Genomic DNA, 19,073 nt, shown 5'->3' on the forward strand with positions numbered 1-19,073 from the left:
GCCAGAGAGTACATCTCCAGGGCAGGTGGTTCTAGTGTCAGGTAGTGTCTTTCATTCCTGTACCTCAAAATGTGAGTTAGTTGTCTCCTAAACTTTTCCACGGTATTTTGGGTACTATCGCACTACGGCCCACCCACATCGTTCAAATAACTGCTTTCTTGTCTCTTTCCAATCCTTATGTAGCACATTGCTTGGCATATGGTAGGCAACTGATGGATAATGAGTGACTGACGGTGAGCCATGGGAGACAGGACATGGGAAGGAAGGTATTGGAAGAGAAAGATGATCTCCAATTGCACTCGACACAGTTGTCCACTCAAGCTACAATCAGTAATTTCTTGTGTTGCCACATAGTAATGTCATTCATTTTATATTTTATCATGGAGTTTAATTCAAAATGCACATACTTTGTGTTTACCGGGTGCTGGGCATTATGGGATTGGTTTCAGTTTCCAAGAAGCAGCCAGTCTAGTGGGAAAAGTGAACCTGGGTAAACAGCTACAACCCAGAGTCACATGATCACTGCGATAAAAAGTATGTGTTAGAAGGGGTGGGGCATTCTTCATGTCCATTAATTTTAACAATGTAATGAGATAGAGACTATTACTGTCTTTTTTTTTTTTTTAGGTTGGGAAACTGAGACCCAGAAAAATGAAATGAACTGTTGAATATCATTCAGTGACAAAGCTGGTAGTCAGGTGACAAGCTCAGATTAAATTACATTAAACAGTAACAAGAAGCTGGGGACTATTACACCGTAGCAGTCAGTACAGAAGAGGGAGGGATGATTATCTGGGGGCAATGGCAGTGGGTGTCAGGGAAGGAGAAGACGACAAGTGGGAGAATGTCACATCAAGCAGTTGGCAACAAAAGAGGAAGAGAAACAGCGTTGGTAAAGTCCCAAGGGAATCAGAAATGTGATGTGGTCAGGGAACTGGGGGAGTTTGGTGTTCGTTAAGGAAAGAAACCAAGGAACAGTGGGGGTGGAAGGACACAGATCGCATCATGGGAATTAAAATGTCTTCAAAATTCTATCGTTTCTGAAAGAATTTGTTTCTTTACAAGGGGCTGCAAATGAAAGGGGGAATTTTCATTACTTGCTGTTCACGTGCCTGCTAGGTGTCTGGCTACATCTACAAGATATCCCAGATGAGTGAGTTTTGGGGAGACAGTCAGAGAGGAGTCAGGAATGTTGAGGTAGAAATTCTGCATTTGCACAGGAACCCAAGCTAGTCAGGCATGAACTGACTCCTAGTTTAGAATGTGCTACAGTTTGGCTGATAGCAACCAGACCTTGCACTGTGGGCTGAGGTTACTGAGTGCAGAAAAGTCAGCAGGCTCTGGCATGAGTTTTGTTTGACCTAATTAGAAAGGAAGGGATACACACAATTTCTTTTAGAATAGCCAAACTTTTCTAGTCCTGTTCTCATTTTTTAAATAAAAGAAATATTATGCATAAAACTTTACATGAAACGTAGGCTTTACTGACTCCAATTGTATTTAATGTAGGAAATTGAACAACAGATTTTTTTTTTAATGACTGTTTCTTCCAGGTTTTGCTGAAAAATCACAGACTGGACAAGCATGACTGAAGGCTATAACACAGTATCTAGAACAGAGGATTTACAGGCTATTTGAGTTACTTTGTAAGCAATCCCTCTCTCAGCAAAAGGTTCTTGGCAGGAGGTAGAGAATGCTGAGGTGGCCTTCTCATCTAGGGTCTGATGTGCCAGTGGTCTTTGTGGCTGGTTGATCGATGCATGCCTTGAAAATAAAAATAGCAGAGGTCAGACTGTTGTTGTATTATTAATATAGAAGAACTTTCAGGTCATTCTTGGATGACTGTTTGTTTTATTCTTTTCTGTCTGTGGAAATGCCCTGGATTACCCAGCAAGGGACATGATACATGGGGCCAGGAACCTGTTTTCTCTGTCTATGTTTTTAGAATTAAAAAATTCAATGGAACCATGAAAAGGCTAAGTAATAGACCTTAAAAGCTCTGAATACCCAAGATACAATTTACAGAATACATGAAGTTCAAGAAGAAGGAAGACCAAAGTGTGGATGCTTCAGTCCCTCTTAGAAGGAGGAATGAAATACTCAAAGGAGGAAATACAGAGACAAAATATGGAGCAGAGACTGAAGGAAAGGCCACCCAGAGACTGCCACACCTGGGGCTCTATCCCATATACAGCCACCAAACCTAGACACTATTGCAGATGGCAAGAAGTGCATGCTGACAGGAGCCTGATATAGCTGCCAGAGTCTGACAAATACAGAGGTGGATGCTCTTAGTCAACCACTGGACTGAGTACAGGGTCCCCACAAGGATTTAGAGTAAGGACTGAAGGAGCTGAAGGGGTTTGCAACCCTACAAGAACAACAATATCAACCAACCAGAGCTTCCAGAGTTTCCAGAGTTTTTTCAATTCTCTAATATTACCTACCAAAATCTTATAATTTCCTTGCTGTGATAGAAACCAGAAAGAACACAAGTTATGAACACCTTGCTTCAATTCTATGGCTTTTTCTGGCCTCGTCTCTTCCTGGCTAATATGTTGCCTCCTGAGCAACGTTATATTCCCTCACACAACCACTTTAGCTGTGTTAGTTACTTTTCTGTTGCTGTGATAAAATACTCTGAATAGAGCCAAATTAAGGAAGAAACAGTTTATTTAGGCTTAAGGTTCAGGAGTATTGAGGAATGGCATGACAGCAGGCAGTTGGAGCAGAAGGCTGAGGGATCACATCTCAACTATATACAGAGAGCAGAGACAACAAGCGGAAAGTGGAGTGGGGAGTTCAAAGTCTACCCCCCAAGTGATGTACTTCCTCTAGAAAACCACCAGAACCTAAAGGTTTCATAACCTCTCCAAACAATGCCACCAGCTGGGGACCAAGTGTTTAAAAACAGGAGCATAGGGGAGTACACTCTCATTCAAACCAGAATAACCTTCCATCACTGGATGTACATTCCCTCTCTTTCCTAAGGACTATCCCTGATGGTCATGGTTTTTCTCCTTGTTGCTCATGTACTGCATTTGAAAATGGTTTCAACACAATCATTTCTCAGTTTTTCTTAATCGTTTCTAATTTTAATTTGGCAAAACCTTCTTTCTTTTTTCTTTCTTTTTTTCTTTGTTTCTTTCTCTCTTCCTCCCTCCCTTCCTCCCTCTTTCTTCCCCCCCTCTCCCTTCCTTTCTCTCTCTCTCTCTCTCTCTCTCTCTCTCTCTCCCTTCCTTTCTCTCTCTCTCCCTTCCTTTCTCTCTCTCTCTCTTTCTTTCTTTCTTTCTTCCTTTCTTTCTTTCTTTCTTTCTTTCTTTCTTTCTTTCTTTCTTTCTGTATCTCAGCATTTGCTATTTCAGAGTTCCTGGAGAATAGCACTTTTGCACAGGGTTAACGATTGTTGCTTCTAATCTATTTCTCTCATCATGAATAAGTGAGTGCTGTTATAGCTGCAGGAGTTATACACCAAAGGTACCGCTAAAATCTTCACTCATGGGTTGGGGATTTGGCTCAGTGTTAGAGCGCTTGCCTAGGAAGCACAAGGCCCTGGGTTCGGTCCCCAGCTCTGAAAAAAAGAAAAGAAAAAAATCTTCACTCATTCATTCATTCATTCATTAGTTCCTTCAATTACCCGTAATCACATCCTATGTGATTAAAAGCAATCCTCCCTCCCGAGAGTTCATAAACCACCAGGAAGACTAGCTTTAAACAGGAGTGATCACAGTGAGTTACAGTAAGATTCACGAAAAGCGCCAGAAAGCCATCAAGAGTGAGATACTAAGCTCTGCTTAGAAAAAGGGAGGGGATTTTCTAGAAAGGAAAATACAACATTAAGCTTGAAGATTTAGAATTCACTTACTACATGTTATAAGGAGTACTCTAGGTATGACATTATTATGGTCAGGTGGGAGAAATGCAAATATACCCCATGCTCAAGACGAGGGATGAACGTGGAGGAGTGGGAGAGGAGACGGAACAGGTGGTAGGAATGCAAAGAGACACTACCACACTGACCGATACCTTAGCCATATTGGCGGCTGTAGGAGCCATAAAGAACTTTAAGCAAGCTAGAGCTAGTATAAGAATTTTATTTAAAGAAGAGTCACTGAGCTTCAACGTAGAGGATAGATTAGAAAGAGATGTGGCTGGAAGCTTTCTAACTTCCCTAGGCAGGTTATTAGGTGCCAGGGGACTAGTGGGGTGTCGGTGCCAGCACCGACACAGTACCGAGAATCGGGCAAAAGCCTACGGGATGAAAGAAACACACATACACACACACAGGTTATCATGTCAAGCCAGGAGAGGAAAAGAGGAAGAGAGAGAGGGAGGGAGGGAGAGAGAGAGAGAGAGAGAGAGAGAGAGAGAGAGAGAGAGAGAGGGAGGGAGGAAGAGTGGAAGAGTGGAAGAGTGGAAGAGTGGAAGAGTGGAAGAGCGGAAGGAAGAGTGAGAGTGAGGAAAAAGAGTGAGAGACTCCTGTAGCTTTATTCACCACTTATATACCCAAGTCTCCAGGTAGAAAATATCTGGGAAGCACAGTGGGAAACCCTGGCTCGTGACTACCTGGCTCGTGACTTCGGTAACAAAAGACCAACTACAAGACCTGAATTAATTAGGGAGAAATCCCAGAAGACCAGCCTAAATCTCCAGGATAAAGGCTGAGGAAGCAAAAGGCAGAAGTAAATTGACCACCACCCAGGTGTGGTCCAGGTGTGTCGGTTCCACATGCATCAGCCGGGCTCAGCAGAGGTCATGCAGTGGAGATATCGGGTGTTTACTACTTGGTCTTTTCTTCCTGTGCCGTAAATACATGGGAGAGGCCTCTGTCCAACAATCCCATGACTTTAACTGTGGCCTTACAGTTACAAAGCGGCCAGGCCCAAATCCAATATGGCACTACAGTGGGGGGAGAGTAGAGGTACCCCTCACCCAATGACTATTCCCACTGTATCAGAAGAAGGTGGCCAGGGCTGTGTGCAGGAGAGATGTGGGGTGGCAAGATCAATTTTCAAAGGGAACTGTCAAAAACTGAAGTGGAAGACAGAAGAGATGAGAACAAAGTGACAGCCTGGAAAGCACGAGACAGGAGGCGGCTGGAGCCAGCTCTAAGGAGGGAAGCCTCCACTTGCAACAGACCTCTGAGTGTTTCTGCTGTGTGCATGCATGATTTCACAAGTTTAGGTGGGTAGAATGCAATTACTTGAAGCAGTCACAATGAGAAAAGCACACACTAGTTCCTTAACATGCAAGTGTGGCTGTCCAGTCAAAGTGAGGACAGAACTTGTGGAAGGAGGAACTTGTGGAACTTAGTAGGTCTCTCAGTTGCCTTCCTGAGCTATTTTTTTTTTTAGGATAAATGAATAGAACAACCTGACACCAGGAAACAAATTAAATTGATGTGCATGGGATGATTCTATGTTAAACTTTGCAGTTTAACTTAGAGGAATGCCAGAGACCATGCTCTAAGCTTTCGCGTAGTAATACAGAGACGTTCTGGCAGTAGGCATGAGAACAAATTGTTTATGGACTCCTTTCTTTGGTTCATAGCAAAACTATATCAATATTCTTTGGGGGGTGCTTACTCCTACTGTCTATGCTAAGGGACATCCTCCAGACTGCCTGCCTGAAGTAATTTTAAATTATGAATGCATGAACTGGAAATAAGCAGGGCTAGAACATATGGAGTGGAGGTTAGCACCTAACTTCTCAGGAGAGCACTTGCTCCTACACTGACTTTGTGAGAACATAAATATCCGGAGCCTATATTAAGCCCATGCAGCTTAGCCTGGAGCTACATCCTGCCTCAAGAGGGGAAGGCAATGACAGGGCACTAAGTGATAAAGCTGGTCGCAATGGAGGTGGCTGTTCAGGTCTCCCTCGGCTTTATGAACCATTATAAATCTGGATATGAGAACATCTCCTTCCCACTCCGGTGGTCACACAGTGGTCTGAACGAGATTAAGTGTTTTCATGTGTGGGACTGAAATACTAGTGGGGCACAGGTCACGGCATTATAAAGAAGTACTTGGAATAACTCTGCTCAGTTGTTTGCTCATTTCTTTTCTTTAATTTCTTAAGTATTTTTTCAGTTTAATTTCCCTAATGCAAGTACTTGGGATAAGCAACAAGGAGGATGTTTGTCACAGTGCCTTTGGATCAGCTTAGCACATTATTGTGTATTTCCTTTACCCCTTGTGCATTAGTTAGCTTTCTGTTACTATGACAAATTGCCTGAAGTCAGAAACTTAAAAGGAGGAAAGGTTTATTTTGTCCCAGGATTTCAGAGCTTCAGTCCACAGTTGCTTGGGTCCATTGCTTTGGGTTGGTGGCTGCACAGAACACCATGGTAGGATGATATGGCATCAGGAATCTTGCTGGTCATGGCCTTGCTTGAGATACTCTCTTCACTGCTGCATCTACAACACTACCTGAACTGTGAGTTTGTGGTAATTCTCCTGTCTCAGCCTCCACCTTACTGTCAGGAATGCTTAGAGTACAAAGACATGCAACTGTGCCTGGATTTACGTGGGTTCTTAGGGATCTGAAGTCAGGTCTTCATGCTCACATGCCAAGCACTTTACCCACCGAACCATCTTTCCAGCACCTGAGCCCCTAGATTTAATAGTGTAACTCTATGTCTACCTAGGCTGGGAAACCACTAATGTAAAGGTTAGGAAGAGAGAGGACTTTCCCCATTTATATCATTCATCGTTGTATTTATGTTCTTCGTATCTTTTCACTATTAAGTAGACTTGTTATGCAAAATATGAATTTATTAAAATAAAAATTACAGAACAGAACATGTTTTCCAATACACATGAATAATTTTATGGATATAAATGACAGTAAGTAATGTCATATAAAATATTAACAGAACATCATTATCTTAACTAATTCAACCAACCTAAAGAATAAAAAAAGAATGTATAGTTTGCCTAAAATTCCACTGGAATAGAGAACAGTAAATTTTGCTAACCATTTTTCAAATATGTTTTTAAGAGCATAAGAAACATATATTATGTGTTAACTAAATTTATGCATTAATTTATAGGTATATTTTATAGGAATGGGATACTATATATTGTTTTTAATCATGGGTGCCTGCTCTCTCTGTCCCACCCCATTAAGACTTCATTATCCCATTTCTGAACCAGGGCCATGTTAATGGTCAGGGTTTCAGAGCTTTCTTGTTGGCCAGGACCAACAGGATTTCCTGTGACACATAGTCCTACCATGATGTTCTGTGCAGCCACAGACCCAAAGCAATAGAACCAAGCAACTGTGGACTGAAGCTCTGAAATTCTGGAACAATAACACGTTCAGTTGACATGTCAAAATGACCCATGTTAAAACCTAGTGAAGTCTTTCACATGCTTGAACCCACATTTATATAAATATCTATATGCCTATTTATATGAAGTCTCTGTCTGTTTGTCTATCTATCTATCTATCTATCTATCTATCTATCTATCTATCTATCTATCTATCTACCTACCTACCTATCATCTATCTATCATCTGACTGTGTTCCCATCTACCAATATCAACTTTCTATTTCAGCATGTCAAGACTCAAAAAATAATTCCTTACAAAATGTGGTTACACTCCCTCCCCCCCAAACCCTCTACCATGCAAGACTGCAATGCCTGTGGGTTGGTAAGGGAAGGAGATGAACCACTCCAGAGACAGTTCAGGGAACAGTGTCTGCTATTGCACCTGAACAACTACTTACATAGTGGAAGCCCATCCACTGATTGGTTAGTGCATCACCTTGGATTAGACAGTGAGAGCTCCTGCCCCCACGATCTCTGTGCAGAAACACATTAGGGGAGACATGGAGGGTGCAGACTCATCTGCGGGTCGGATACTGTTACTCACACTACTTCAGAACTCAGCGTTCTGACTTTGGGAATATTCAGGAGGATGGTGAGCCACACTTTTTAGTTTAGAAGTGAAGGGTGCCAGGTAGGCTGGCTGGTTGAACTTTCTCCTACAAATAGATTCAAATATCTTTTGTCGATGACAACTGTCACCTCCGCGCCCCTCCCTCCCTCATTCATCACTCATTCCCAGTGTCTTTCTGGAATTCTGTGGATGGACCACCATATTCAGCCATCTCCCCCATTAATAGCCTTCTATGTTGTTTTCAGTTCTTGGATCTTAATGTGTGCTGACATCTTGGCACTCTTCCCATTAGGTTGGCTTTCGAGAGTACGATGAAGCATTGATGAATGACAAATGCATGAGTTTGCTGATCATAAAAGCTTGTAGCATCTAAATTTCCTTTCCATACATTTCAGTAATTTCCCTTTATCCGTCACCAAATGCAAGTGTTATAACTTCTCAGGCGCTTCAGTTGACAAAATGATTATTATGATTATTCTTAATTTAAATTTATCCAACTCGGAGTGAATTTAAACCTTTTTACGTGATTGTGGACCATTTATGCTTGCTTTTCTTTATCTACTCATACGTTTTCATTAGTTTTAATATTTTGTATTTTCACTTTTCCTGCTCATCTGAAAATGACTTGGTATATTACAGGAAATCAAAATAGTCTATTTCTATGTTATTTAAAATATGAATCCCAAGAACAGTAATAAAAAGGAAGGGAAAACTACTGCTAGAAAATTATGAAAGAAATAAAACTTATGTTAGATGCATTTCAGTGTCTTTTTAAAAACATTTTTATTGGATTATTTTTAAATTTACATTTCAAATGTTCTCTCCTTTCCCAGTTTCCCATCCATAAACCCTCTATCTAATCCCCCTCCCCCTTCTTCTATGAGGGTGTTCCCCCATCCATCCACATACCTTTCCTGCCTCCCCACCCAGACATTCCCCTACAGAGAGGGAGTCCAGCCTTGGCAGGACCAAGGGCTTCTCCTTCCATTGGTGTCCAACAAGGCCATTCTCTGCTACGTATGCAGCTAGAGCCATGGGTCTGTCCATGTGTACTCTTTGGATGGTGGTTTAGTTCCTGGGACATCGGTTTCATTGGTATTGTTGTTCTTATGGGGCTGCAAACACCTTTAGCTCCTTCAATCCTTTTACTCAACCATTGGGGTTCCCTTTCTCAGTTCAATGGTTAGCTGTGAGCATTCGCCTCTGTATTTGTCATGCTCTTGCAAAGTTTCTCAGGAGACAGCTATATCAGGCTCCTGTCAGCATGCACTTCTTGGCATCAGCAATATTGTCTAGGTTTGGTGGCTGTATGTATATGGGCTGGACCCCCAGGCGGGGCAGGCTCTGAATGGCTAGTCCTTCAGTCTCTGCTCCAAACTTTGCCTCCATATCTACTCCAATGAATACTTTTGTTCCCCCTTCTAAGAAGGACTGAAGCATCTGCACTTTAGTCGTCTTTATGTGCACTTTAGTGAGCTTCATGTGGTCTGTGGATTGTATCTTGGGTAATCTAAGCTTTTGGGCTAATATCCACTTATCAGTGAGTGCATACCATGTGTATTTTCTCTTGTGTGATTGTGTTACCTTACCGAAGATGATATTTTCTAGTTCCATCCATTTGCCTATGAATTTCATGAAGTCATTGTTTTTAATAGCTGAGTAGTACTCCATTGTGAAGATGTACCACATTTTCTGTATACATTCCTCTGTTGAAGGACATCTGGGTTCTTTCCAGCTTTTGGCTATTATAAGGCTACTATGAACATAGTGGAGCATGTGTCCTTGTTATATATTGGAGCATCTTTTGGGTATATGCCCAGGAATGGTGAAGCTGGGTCCTCAGGTAGTACCATGTCTAGTTTTCTGAGGATTCTCCAAACTGATTTTCAGAGTGGTTGTACCAGTTTGCCACCAACAATGGAGGAATGTTCTTCTTTCTCCACATCCTTGACAGCACCTGTTGTCACTTGAGTTTTTTACCTTCGCCATTCTAACTGGTATGAGGTCGAATCTCAGGGTTGTTTTAATTTACAGTTCTCTCATGACTAAGGATGCTGAACATTTCTTTGGTGCTTCTTAGCCCTTTGATATTCCTCAGCTGGGAATTACTTGTTTAGCTCTGCTCCTCATTTTTAATAGGGTTATTTGATTCTCTGGAGTCTAACTTTGTGAGTTCTTTGTATATATTGGATATTAGCACTGTCAGATGTAGAATTGGTAAAGATATTTTCACAAAATGTGGGTTGCCATTTTGTCCTAATGACAGTGTCCTTTGCCTTACAGAAGTTTTGCAATTTTATCAAGTCCCATTTGTTGATTCTTGATCTTAGAGCATAAGCCATTGGTGTTCTGTTCAGGAAAATTTCCTCAGTGCCCATGTGTTTGAGGCTCTTCCTCACTTTTTCTTCTATTAGTTTGAGCATATCTGCTTTTATGTGGAGGTCCTTGATCCACTTGCATTTGAGCTTTGACCAAGGTGATAAGACTGGATCAATCTGCATTCTTCTACATGCTGACTTCCAGTTGAACCAGCACCATTTGTTGAAAATGCTATCATTTTTCCACTGGATGGTTGTAGCTCCTTTGTCAAAGATCAAGTCACTATAGGTGTGTGGGTTCATTTCTGGGTCTTCAATTCTATTCCACTGATCTACCTGCCTATCTCTCTACCAATACTATATAATTTCTTTTTATCACTATTGCTCTGTAAAACAGCTTGAGGTCAGGGATGGTGATTCCTTCAGAAGTTCTTTTATTGTTGAGGATAATTTTCTCTTTCCTGGATTTTTTTGTTATTCCAGATGAATTTACAAATTGCTCTTTCGAACTCTATGAAGAATGGATTTGGAATTTTGATGGGGATTGCATTGAATCTGTAGATTGGTTTTGATAAAATGGCCACTTTTACAATAGTAATCCTGCCAATCCATGACCATGGGAGATCTTTCCATCTTCTAAGATCTTCTTCAATTTCTTTCTTTAGAGACTTGACATCTTGTCATACGGATCTTTCACTTGCTTGGTTAGAGTCACATCAAGGTATTTTATGTTATTTGTGAATATTGTGAAGGGTGTCATTTCCCTAATTTCTTTCTCAGCCTGTTTATCCTTTGAGTAGAGGAGGGCTACTGATTTGTTTGAGTTAATTTTATATCAGTCCACTTTGCTGAAGTTGTTTATCAGGCTTAGGAGTTCTCTGGTGGAACTTTTGGGGTCCCTTAAGTATACTATCATATCATTTGCAAATAGTGATATTTTGACTTCCTACTTTCCCAATTTGTATCCCTTTGATCTCTTTTTGTTGTCTGATTGCTCTGGCTAGGACTTCAAGTACTATATTGAATATGTAGAGAGAGAGAGTGGGCAGCCTTGTCTAGTCCCTGATTTTAGTGGGATTGCTTCAAGTTTCTCTCCACTTATTTTGATGTTAGCTACTGGTTTGCTGTATTATTGCTTTTACTATGTTTAGGTATGGGCCTTGAATTCCTGATCTTTCTAAGACTTTTATCATGAAGTGGTGTTGAATTTTGTCAAATGCTTTCTCAGCATCTAGTGAAATGATTATTTGGTTTTTTTTTCTTTGAGTTTGTTTATACAGTGGATTACGTTGATGGATTTTCATATATTGAACCATCCCTGCATCCCTGGGATGAAGCCTACTTGTCATGATGGATGACTGTTTTGCTGTGTTCTTGGATTTGGTTTGTGAGAATTTTATTGAGTATTTTTGCGTTGATATTCTTAAAGGATATTGGCCTGAAGTTCTCTTTCTTTGTTGGGTCTTTGTGTGGTTTAGATATAAGAATAATTGTGGCTCCATAGAAGGAATTGGGTAGTATTCCTTCTGTTTTTATTTTGTGAAATAGTTTGGACAGTATTGGTATGAGGTCTTCTATGAAGGTCTGATAAAATTCTGCACTAAACCCATTTAGTCCTGGTTTTTTTTTAATGGTGAGGAGATTTTTAATAACTGCTTCTATTTCTTTAGGAGTTATGGGATTGCTTAGATGGTTTATCTGATCCTGATTTAACTTTGGTACCTGGTATCTGTCTAGAAAATTGTTCATTTCATCCAGATTTTCCAGTTTTGTTGAGTATAGGCTTTTGTATACAATCATCAGTATATGCTGATGATTTTTTTAAATTTCCTTAGATTCTGTTATGTCTCCCTTTTCATTTCTAATTTTGTTAATTTGGACACACGCTCTGTGCCCTCTGGTTAATCTGCCAAAGGGTTTATTTATCTTGTTGATTTTCTCAAAGAATCAGCTCCCAGTTTTGTCGATTCTTTGCATAGATCTTTTTGTTTCTTCTTGGTTGATTTCAGCCCTGCATTTGATTATTTACTGCCTTTTACTCCTCTTGGGTGTATTTGCTTCTTTCTGTTCTAGAGCTTTTAGGTGTGCTGTCAAGCTGCTAGTTAGTATATGCTCTCCCTAGTTTCTTTTTGAAGGTACTCAGAGATATAAGTTTTCCTCTTAGCATTGCTTTCATTGTGTCCCATAAATTTAAGTCTGTTGTGCCTTCATTTTCATTAAATTTTAAAAAGTCTTTAATTTCTTTCTTTCTTGACCAAGTTATCATTGAGTAGAGCGTTATTCAGTTTCCATGAGTAAGTGGGATTTCTGTCATTTTTGTTGTTATTGAAGACCAGCCTTAGTCTGTGGTGATCTGATAGGATGCATGGGATTATCGATCTTGTATTTGTTGAGGCTTGTTTTGTGACTGATTATATGGTCAATTTTGGAGAAGGTACCATGAGGTGCTGAGAAGAAGGTATATTCTTTTGTTTTAGGATGAAAAGTTCTCTAGATATCTGTTAAATCCATTTGGTTTATAACTTCTTAGTTTCCTTGTGTCCCTGTTTAGTTTCTGTTTCCATGATCTGTCCATTGCTGAGAGTGGACACTCTATTATTATTGTGTGAGGTGCAATGTGGGATGTGAGCTTTAGTAAGGTTTCTTTTATGAATGTAGGTGCCCTTGCATTTGGAGCATAAATATTTAGGATTGAGAGTTCATCTTGGTGGATATTTCCTTTGATGAATATGAAGGGTCTTTCCTTATCTTTTTTGATAACTTTTGGTTAAAAGTCAATTTTATTTGATATTAGAATGACTACTCCAGCTTTTTCCTTGGGACAATTTGCTTGGAAATTTGTTTTCCAGTCTTTTACTGTGAGGTAGTGTCTGTCTTTGTCACTGAGGTGTGTTTCCTGTATGCAGCAAAAACCTGGGTCCTCTTTCATACTCAGTCTGTTAGTCTATGTCTTTTTATTAGGAATTGAGTCCATTGATGTTAAGGTATATTAAGGAATAGTGATTTTTGTTTCCTGTTATTTTGTTGTTAGAAGTCGAATTATGTTTGTGTGGTTCTCTCCTTTTGGGTTTGTTGCAAGAAGATTACCTTCTTGCTTTATCTTGGGTGTAGTTTCTCTCCTTGTGTTGGAGTTTCTCATCTATTATCCTTTGTAGGGCTGGATTTTTGGAAATATATTTGCGTAAATTTGGTTTTATCATCAAATATCTTGGTTTCTCCATCTATGGTAGTTGAGAGTTTAGCTGGATATAGTAGCCTGTACTGGCATTTGTGTTCTCTTAGGGTCTGTATGACATCTGCCCAGGATCTTCTGGTTTTCATAGTCTCTGTTGAGAAGTCTTGTGTAATTCTCATAGGTCTGCCTTTATATGTTACTTGACCTTTTTCTCTTACTGCTTTTAATATTCTTTCTTTATTTCGTGAATTTGGTTTTTTGACTGTTGTGTGACAGGAGGAATTTCTTTCCTTGTCCAATCTATTTGGAGTTCTGTAGGCTTCTTGTATGTTTATGGGCGTCTCTTTCTTTAGGTTGGGAAAGTTTTCCTCTATAATTTTGTTGAAGATATTTACTGGCCCTTTAATTTGGGAATCTTTGCTCTCTCCTATACATATTATCCTTAGATTTGAGCTTCTCATTGTGTCCTGGATTTCCTGTATGTTTTGGGTTAGGGGCTTTTTGTGTTTTACATTTTCTTTGACAGTTGTGTCAATGTTTTTGGTTCTTTTTTTTTTTTTTTTCGGAGCTGGGGACCGAACCCAGGGCCTTGCGCTTCCTAGGTAAGCGCTCTACCACTGAGCTAAATCCCCAGCCCCTGTGTCAATGTTTTTAATGGTATCTTCTGCCCCTAAGATTCTCTCTTCTATCTCTTGTATTCTGTTGCCGATGCTTGTCTATGACTCCTGATATTTTTCCTACGTTTTCTTTCTCTAGGGTTGTTTCTCTTTGTGATTTCTTTATTGTTTCTATTTCCATTTTTAGATCCTGGATGGTTATGTTCAATTGCTTCACCTGTTTGGTTGTGTTTTCCTGTAATTCTTTAAGGGATTTTTGTGTTTCCTCTTTAAGAGTTTCTGGTTGTTTACGTGTGTTGTCCTGTATTTTTTTTAAATGAGTTATTTGTGTCCTTCTTAAAGTCCTCAATCATGATCATGAGATGTGGTTTTAAATCCAAATCTTGCTTTTCCAGTGTGTTGGGGTATCCAGTATTTGCTTTGGTGGGAGATCTGGGCTCTGATGATGCCAAGTAATCTTGGTTTCTGTTGCTTAGGTTTCTGCTCTTGCCTCTCATCATCTGGTTGTCTCTGGAGTTAGCTGGTCTTGATGTCTCTGACAGTAACTCAACCCTTTGTAAGCCTTGTCAGCACTCCTGGAGACCAGCTCTCTCCCCAATGGGATTCGGGTACAGAGATCTATGGGATTGGATGAGCTATGGGCACAGGTAGAAACCAGATGGATCCTGTCCCAGTCTGTTCCTAGGTTCATGTATCCAGAGGGTACTGTGCAGTTTCCTCTTGGGCCAGGAATGTGAGCAGAATTGGTGGTCTTCCCTGTGCTCTCAGGATTGTTTGCACTTCAGAGAGTCCCACTCTCTCCTCAGGGGATCTGGGTACAGAGAGCTGTGGGACCTGGTCTGCTACAGGCGCAGGCACATACCAGAAGGATCCTGTTGCAGTCTGCTCCTAGGTTACTGTATCTGGAGGGCTCCAGGCAGGTCCCTTGGAACTGAAGTGGTGGTCTTACCTCTGTTCTCAGGTGTTTCAGATCTCCTGGAGACTGGCTCTCAGCTCCAGCTGCAGGTGGAGACGGGAAGTATCCTGTCCATGACTGCTCCTAGGTTCCTGTGTCCAGAGGGCATTAGGCAGGTTCCTCTTGGGCCAGGAATGTGAGCAGAATTGGTGGTCTCTCCTGTGCTCTCAGTATTGTCTGCACTTCTGAGAGTTTCACTCTTTCCCCAGGGCATCTGGGTATGGATAGCTGTGGGACTGGGTCAGTTCGGGGCGCAGACAGAAACCGGAAGTGATTTCAGAGTCTTCTATTCAGCCATGTTTGGTGAAATTTACTGATTAGATGAGAGATTATTTTCGTTTAGGTTAAAATAGCTTTCTAAAGAATAGCAGCCATGTCAAATGGAAATGATCCCGTTGGCCCAACCTGTTAAAGGAAATGATTTGGCAAGAGGACTGCTCATCTTGACAGTGTAATTTCCAGAGATGAATATCATAGTTACCAGAGATAAGGCACCTGAACAATCAGCATGCATCATAGTAGGAGAATAATCACTAAGCATATCGTGTTCATCTCACTTAAGAGTAGCGTCAGGTATACACAAGCAACTTGTTGCTTTATGATCTTGGGAGTTGAGTGACAGACAGTTCATCTAACAAGGTTTTAAAACTAGACAGGCTAACTTTTTCTTTGTCATGAATAGGCTTCACTGGCTGGCAATGAGGTCATTATAAATTAGTATTCATGAGTAGAATAACATCTTGAAGCACACCTAAAGATAATGTATTTGTTAGATGTTATCTGATTGCAAATATTCTAGGGGAAATCCCTGCTTGGTGGAGCGATCCTAAGTTTATCAGCATCTTTCTATCTCCCTGTCTATTTATATATCTGCCTACCTACCTACATAGTACCTCTCATCTGTGTATTCATAGTACTCTTCCTGTCATCTGTCTGTCTACCTCCATCCTTAGTGCGGATGAGTCTTGTCATAGCTCACTTCTCTTTCAACATTAATTCAAAGCAAAGAGGTGGAAGATCCACGCAAGAGTGGAACTTTTATGCCAAATTTGGAGAAGAGCTCAATCGTATTAGTTGTAAATAAATAGGGTATGTTTACACGCCAGGGTTCATGGTGCATCTTCAATGTGACTCCTTTTCAGGAAAATTATTATAATGTTTCAAAAATTCCTTCACTTATATATACTTGGAGACAGTGTGAAAGAAACCTTCTCCCTCCCCCAGAGATCCTCCTAGAAGTGGTTCCCACACTTTGGCTTTATACTGAGGGACCATGGGCTGCAGATCATAGAAACTTCAACAGAAGAGCATGCTGGACCACAGCAGAAGAAACAAACACAGTGGTAGCTACCGTTCCAAATACTGGTTTACTTGATTAAGCAGTTTCTGTGGAGTGGGGCAATTGTGTTTACCCACCCTTGACAGCATAGGAAATTATTGTTCAGGAAAAGAACTGTGGCTTTGGAACTTTCTGGGCTACAGGATTTTTAAGTTTCTAAAAATTCATTTACCTTAGCACGTGTGAATGTCTGTTTGCATGCATATATATATATATATATATATATATATATATATATGTATCTGTGTGTGTGTGTGTATTACATATATTCTTGGTGCCTGAGGAAGTTAGAGGACACCACCCTCCTGGAACTGTGGTTATAGATGATGACTGTGTACTATTATGGCGACGCTGGGAATTAAACCAAGGTCTTCCGCAACAGCAGTGAGTGCTCTAAACCACAGACACATTTCTCAAGACCCTGGGTCAATGTTTTTAGCTGAGAATTTTGAAGCTGGAGAAGATTAGAAGCTATCTAAACTTAGTTAAAACTGTGTGAAAGTCGGTTACCTATAATCCCTGAAGCTTGTGGAAGAGGATTAACATTAGTTGGAGGCTAGCCTGAGCTACAGAGTGAGTTTTAAAGGTAGGTAGTTGCCAATAAAAAGTTTAAAGTGTACCACCATTAGCTAAAGAAAATTAAAAAAAAATTAAACAAGTAAATATGTCTGTTACAGAAAGTAGTAAAATACCTAAGTGTGGAAACTTAGATAAACTATAGGCCTTTTAATAGAACCAAAATGTGAAATTTAAATGGTAAAGACAAAATAGGCTAAGTTATATTAATATAAATTATATACTAAGAAGATATTTAATATATACATGGATGAATGAAATGTGATAAAATAATGCCATTAAATCATTTACCATCCCAGTAAATTAAAAAATTGACTGGGTTAGAAGGAAAAGTTGAAAATGGAAATTTCCAATTCCCAGGAAGGAGCAAATTTCTATGGTTTCCAAGGTGAGGCCACAGGTAAGTTCCTAGAGAGATAAGGACCAAATACAAGGGCATTGGCTCCTCCTCTGCCCCTGATGAGGGCTAAGGACCAAACACAAGGACATGGGCCAGCCCCTCCTCTGCCCCTGGTGGTAGCTCAGGACCAAACACAAGGTCATTGACCCCTCCTCTGCCTCTGGTGGTAGCTCAGGACCAAACACAAGGTCATTGACCCCTCCTCTGCCTCTGGTGGTAGCTCAGGACCAAACACAGGTCATTGACCCCTCCTCGGCCCCTGGTGGGCTGGCTCCCATGTGTGCCCTGTTTGGCAAGCCAGACTCCATGGGTGGGATAGTTAGACCCACTCACTCCTGATGTGAACCCTGCAGAGCACAGCCTAGCAAAGCAAAACCAGGGAGCATTGTCAAATGCTGGGCAGCAAATGTTTCGAAACATTTCACTTTAAAATAATACCAAACACAGCAATGCGTTTGGGGTTTGCTGTTCACCTTAGCTGTTTATATGTAGCACCATGCCATTCTCTTGCCCAGGTGATAAAATCCAGTCAGGAAAGCGTGGACATCTCACGTGTGCTTTTCTGTTGTGAAAACTGTTGGCTGAGCTATTACCAGAGGACAGAAGGCTGGAAAAGTCTTGAGAATTCCAAAGTCCCAGCATGGTGAGTGGTTAGAAGGAAGGAGGTGAGTGGAAAGTGGAACGCAGTGGGGGACATGAGGCATATCGGCACACTCACTCCCCTCCCCTCCCCAGTGCATCAGATGGCTGACACACCACCCTGGACACCTCCACACTATGCCACTTCACTCCTAACGCGGTGACCTAAATTTAAATGACTTCCAGGAACAAAGGCATAGCTGCCTGATTCAGATCGCAAACAGCACTTAGAGAACCAACTTGCAGTTTTCGTCATGGACACCTGCCAAACCATGTCACTTCGTTTGTACATGTTGTGGTATTCAGATGGCTTTGCATTTGTGTGTGTAAAAATGTTTTCTGGTCTTTTGGGTCTAAAACTGGGTCTATCCACAAGACTTCAGTTTAGGGGCTTGTAAAGATGGTGTTATTTAAAGAGGCATCCCAATGCAGGGAGGGCGAATTGCCCCACAGCACTTCCCAATCCACCTGGATGGTCTTGCATTCTACTTCAGTGAAATGTTAAGGCAGATGGGAAAGACACAATCCAAAGTCCTGAGACCACGTCTCTCCATTGTGTTTGTAAGACTTATCCCCCAATGCACTGATGAGTTCTCAGGGTTCTAATAATGCAAAAACTAAATTCTCCTGTCTGGTAAAGCATGGCTAGCTACTGATAGAACATAAGTCCTCTGTTGGTATTTCTGAATACCTCCTCTGTGTCACCCCACACCACCTCTGTGTCACCCCACACCACCTCTCTGTCATTGTGTATCTTCTTACGCAGAATCTGGGTTACAGCATGCTTTGACCCATTAGAGATTTTTTTTTTAAATGCCTTTCGCTGACACTCAAAGGCAAAATCTTAATATTGGTTACTTCCCAGAGTGTTTCTCCTCCCCCTTATGTCTCCCTTCCTTGCTCACTTTCTAGTTATCAAGTATGGTATATTGCTTTTCTTATTTCTGTGATGTCTAAGGTTTATTTGGGCTCACAGCTTGGGGGCGGGGTACATCCTACGTGACAGGGGAAGGCATGATAATTGAATGACTCAGTCTGAGTCCACGAGTTTGTGGAGAAATGGCAACCTAGAGTCAGTTTTTTTCTCACAGTGGCCTATGTCTGCCAGCGAGGCACTGTATTTGGAAGGTTCCAGAACCTTCTTAAA

At 41.0% G+C, this 19,073-nt stretch overlaps 1 long non-coding RNA gene across 1 annotated transcript in view; it reads right to left on the reverse strand.

The window, feature by feature from the left end:
- Positions 1-1,485: 1,485 nt before the first annotated feature.
- The window catches only part of LOC134479974 (uncharacterized), a 42,202-nt gene continuing 24,614 nt past the window's right edge, over positions 1,486-19,073 (reverse strand). The window contains exon 3 of the long non-coding RNA XR_010054048.1: positions 1,486-1,764. This is a non-coding gene — a long non-coding RNA (uncharacterized LOC134479974). The remainder of the gene's footprint in view (positions 1,765-19,073) is intronic.

The sequence above is a fragment of the Rattus norvegicus genome, chromosome 8, assembly GCF_036323735.1.
Source record: "Rattus norvegicus strain BN/NHsdMcwi chromosome 8, GRCr8, whole genome shotgun sequence".
Lineage (NCBI taxonomy): Eukaryota > Metazoa > Chordata > Mammalia > Rodentia > Muridae > Rattus > Rattus norvegicus.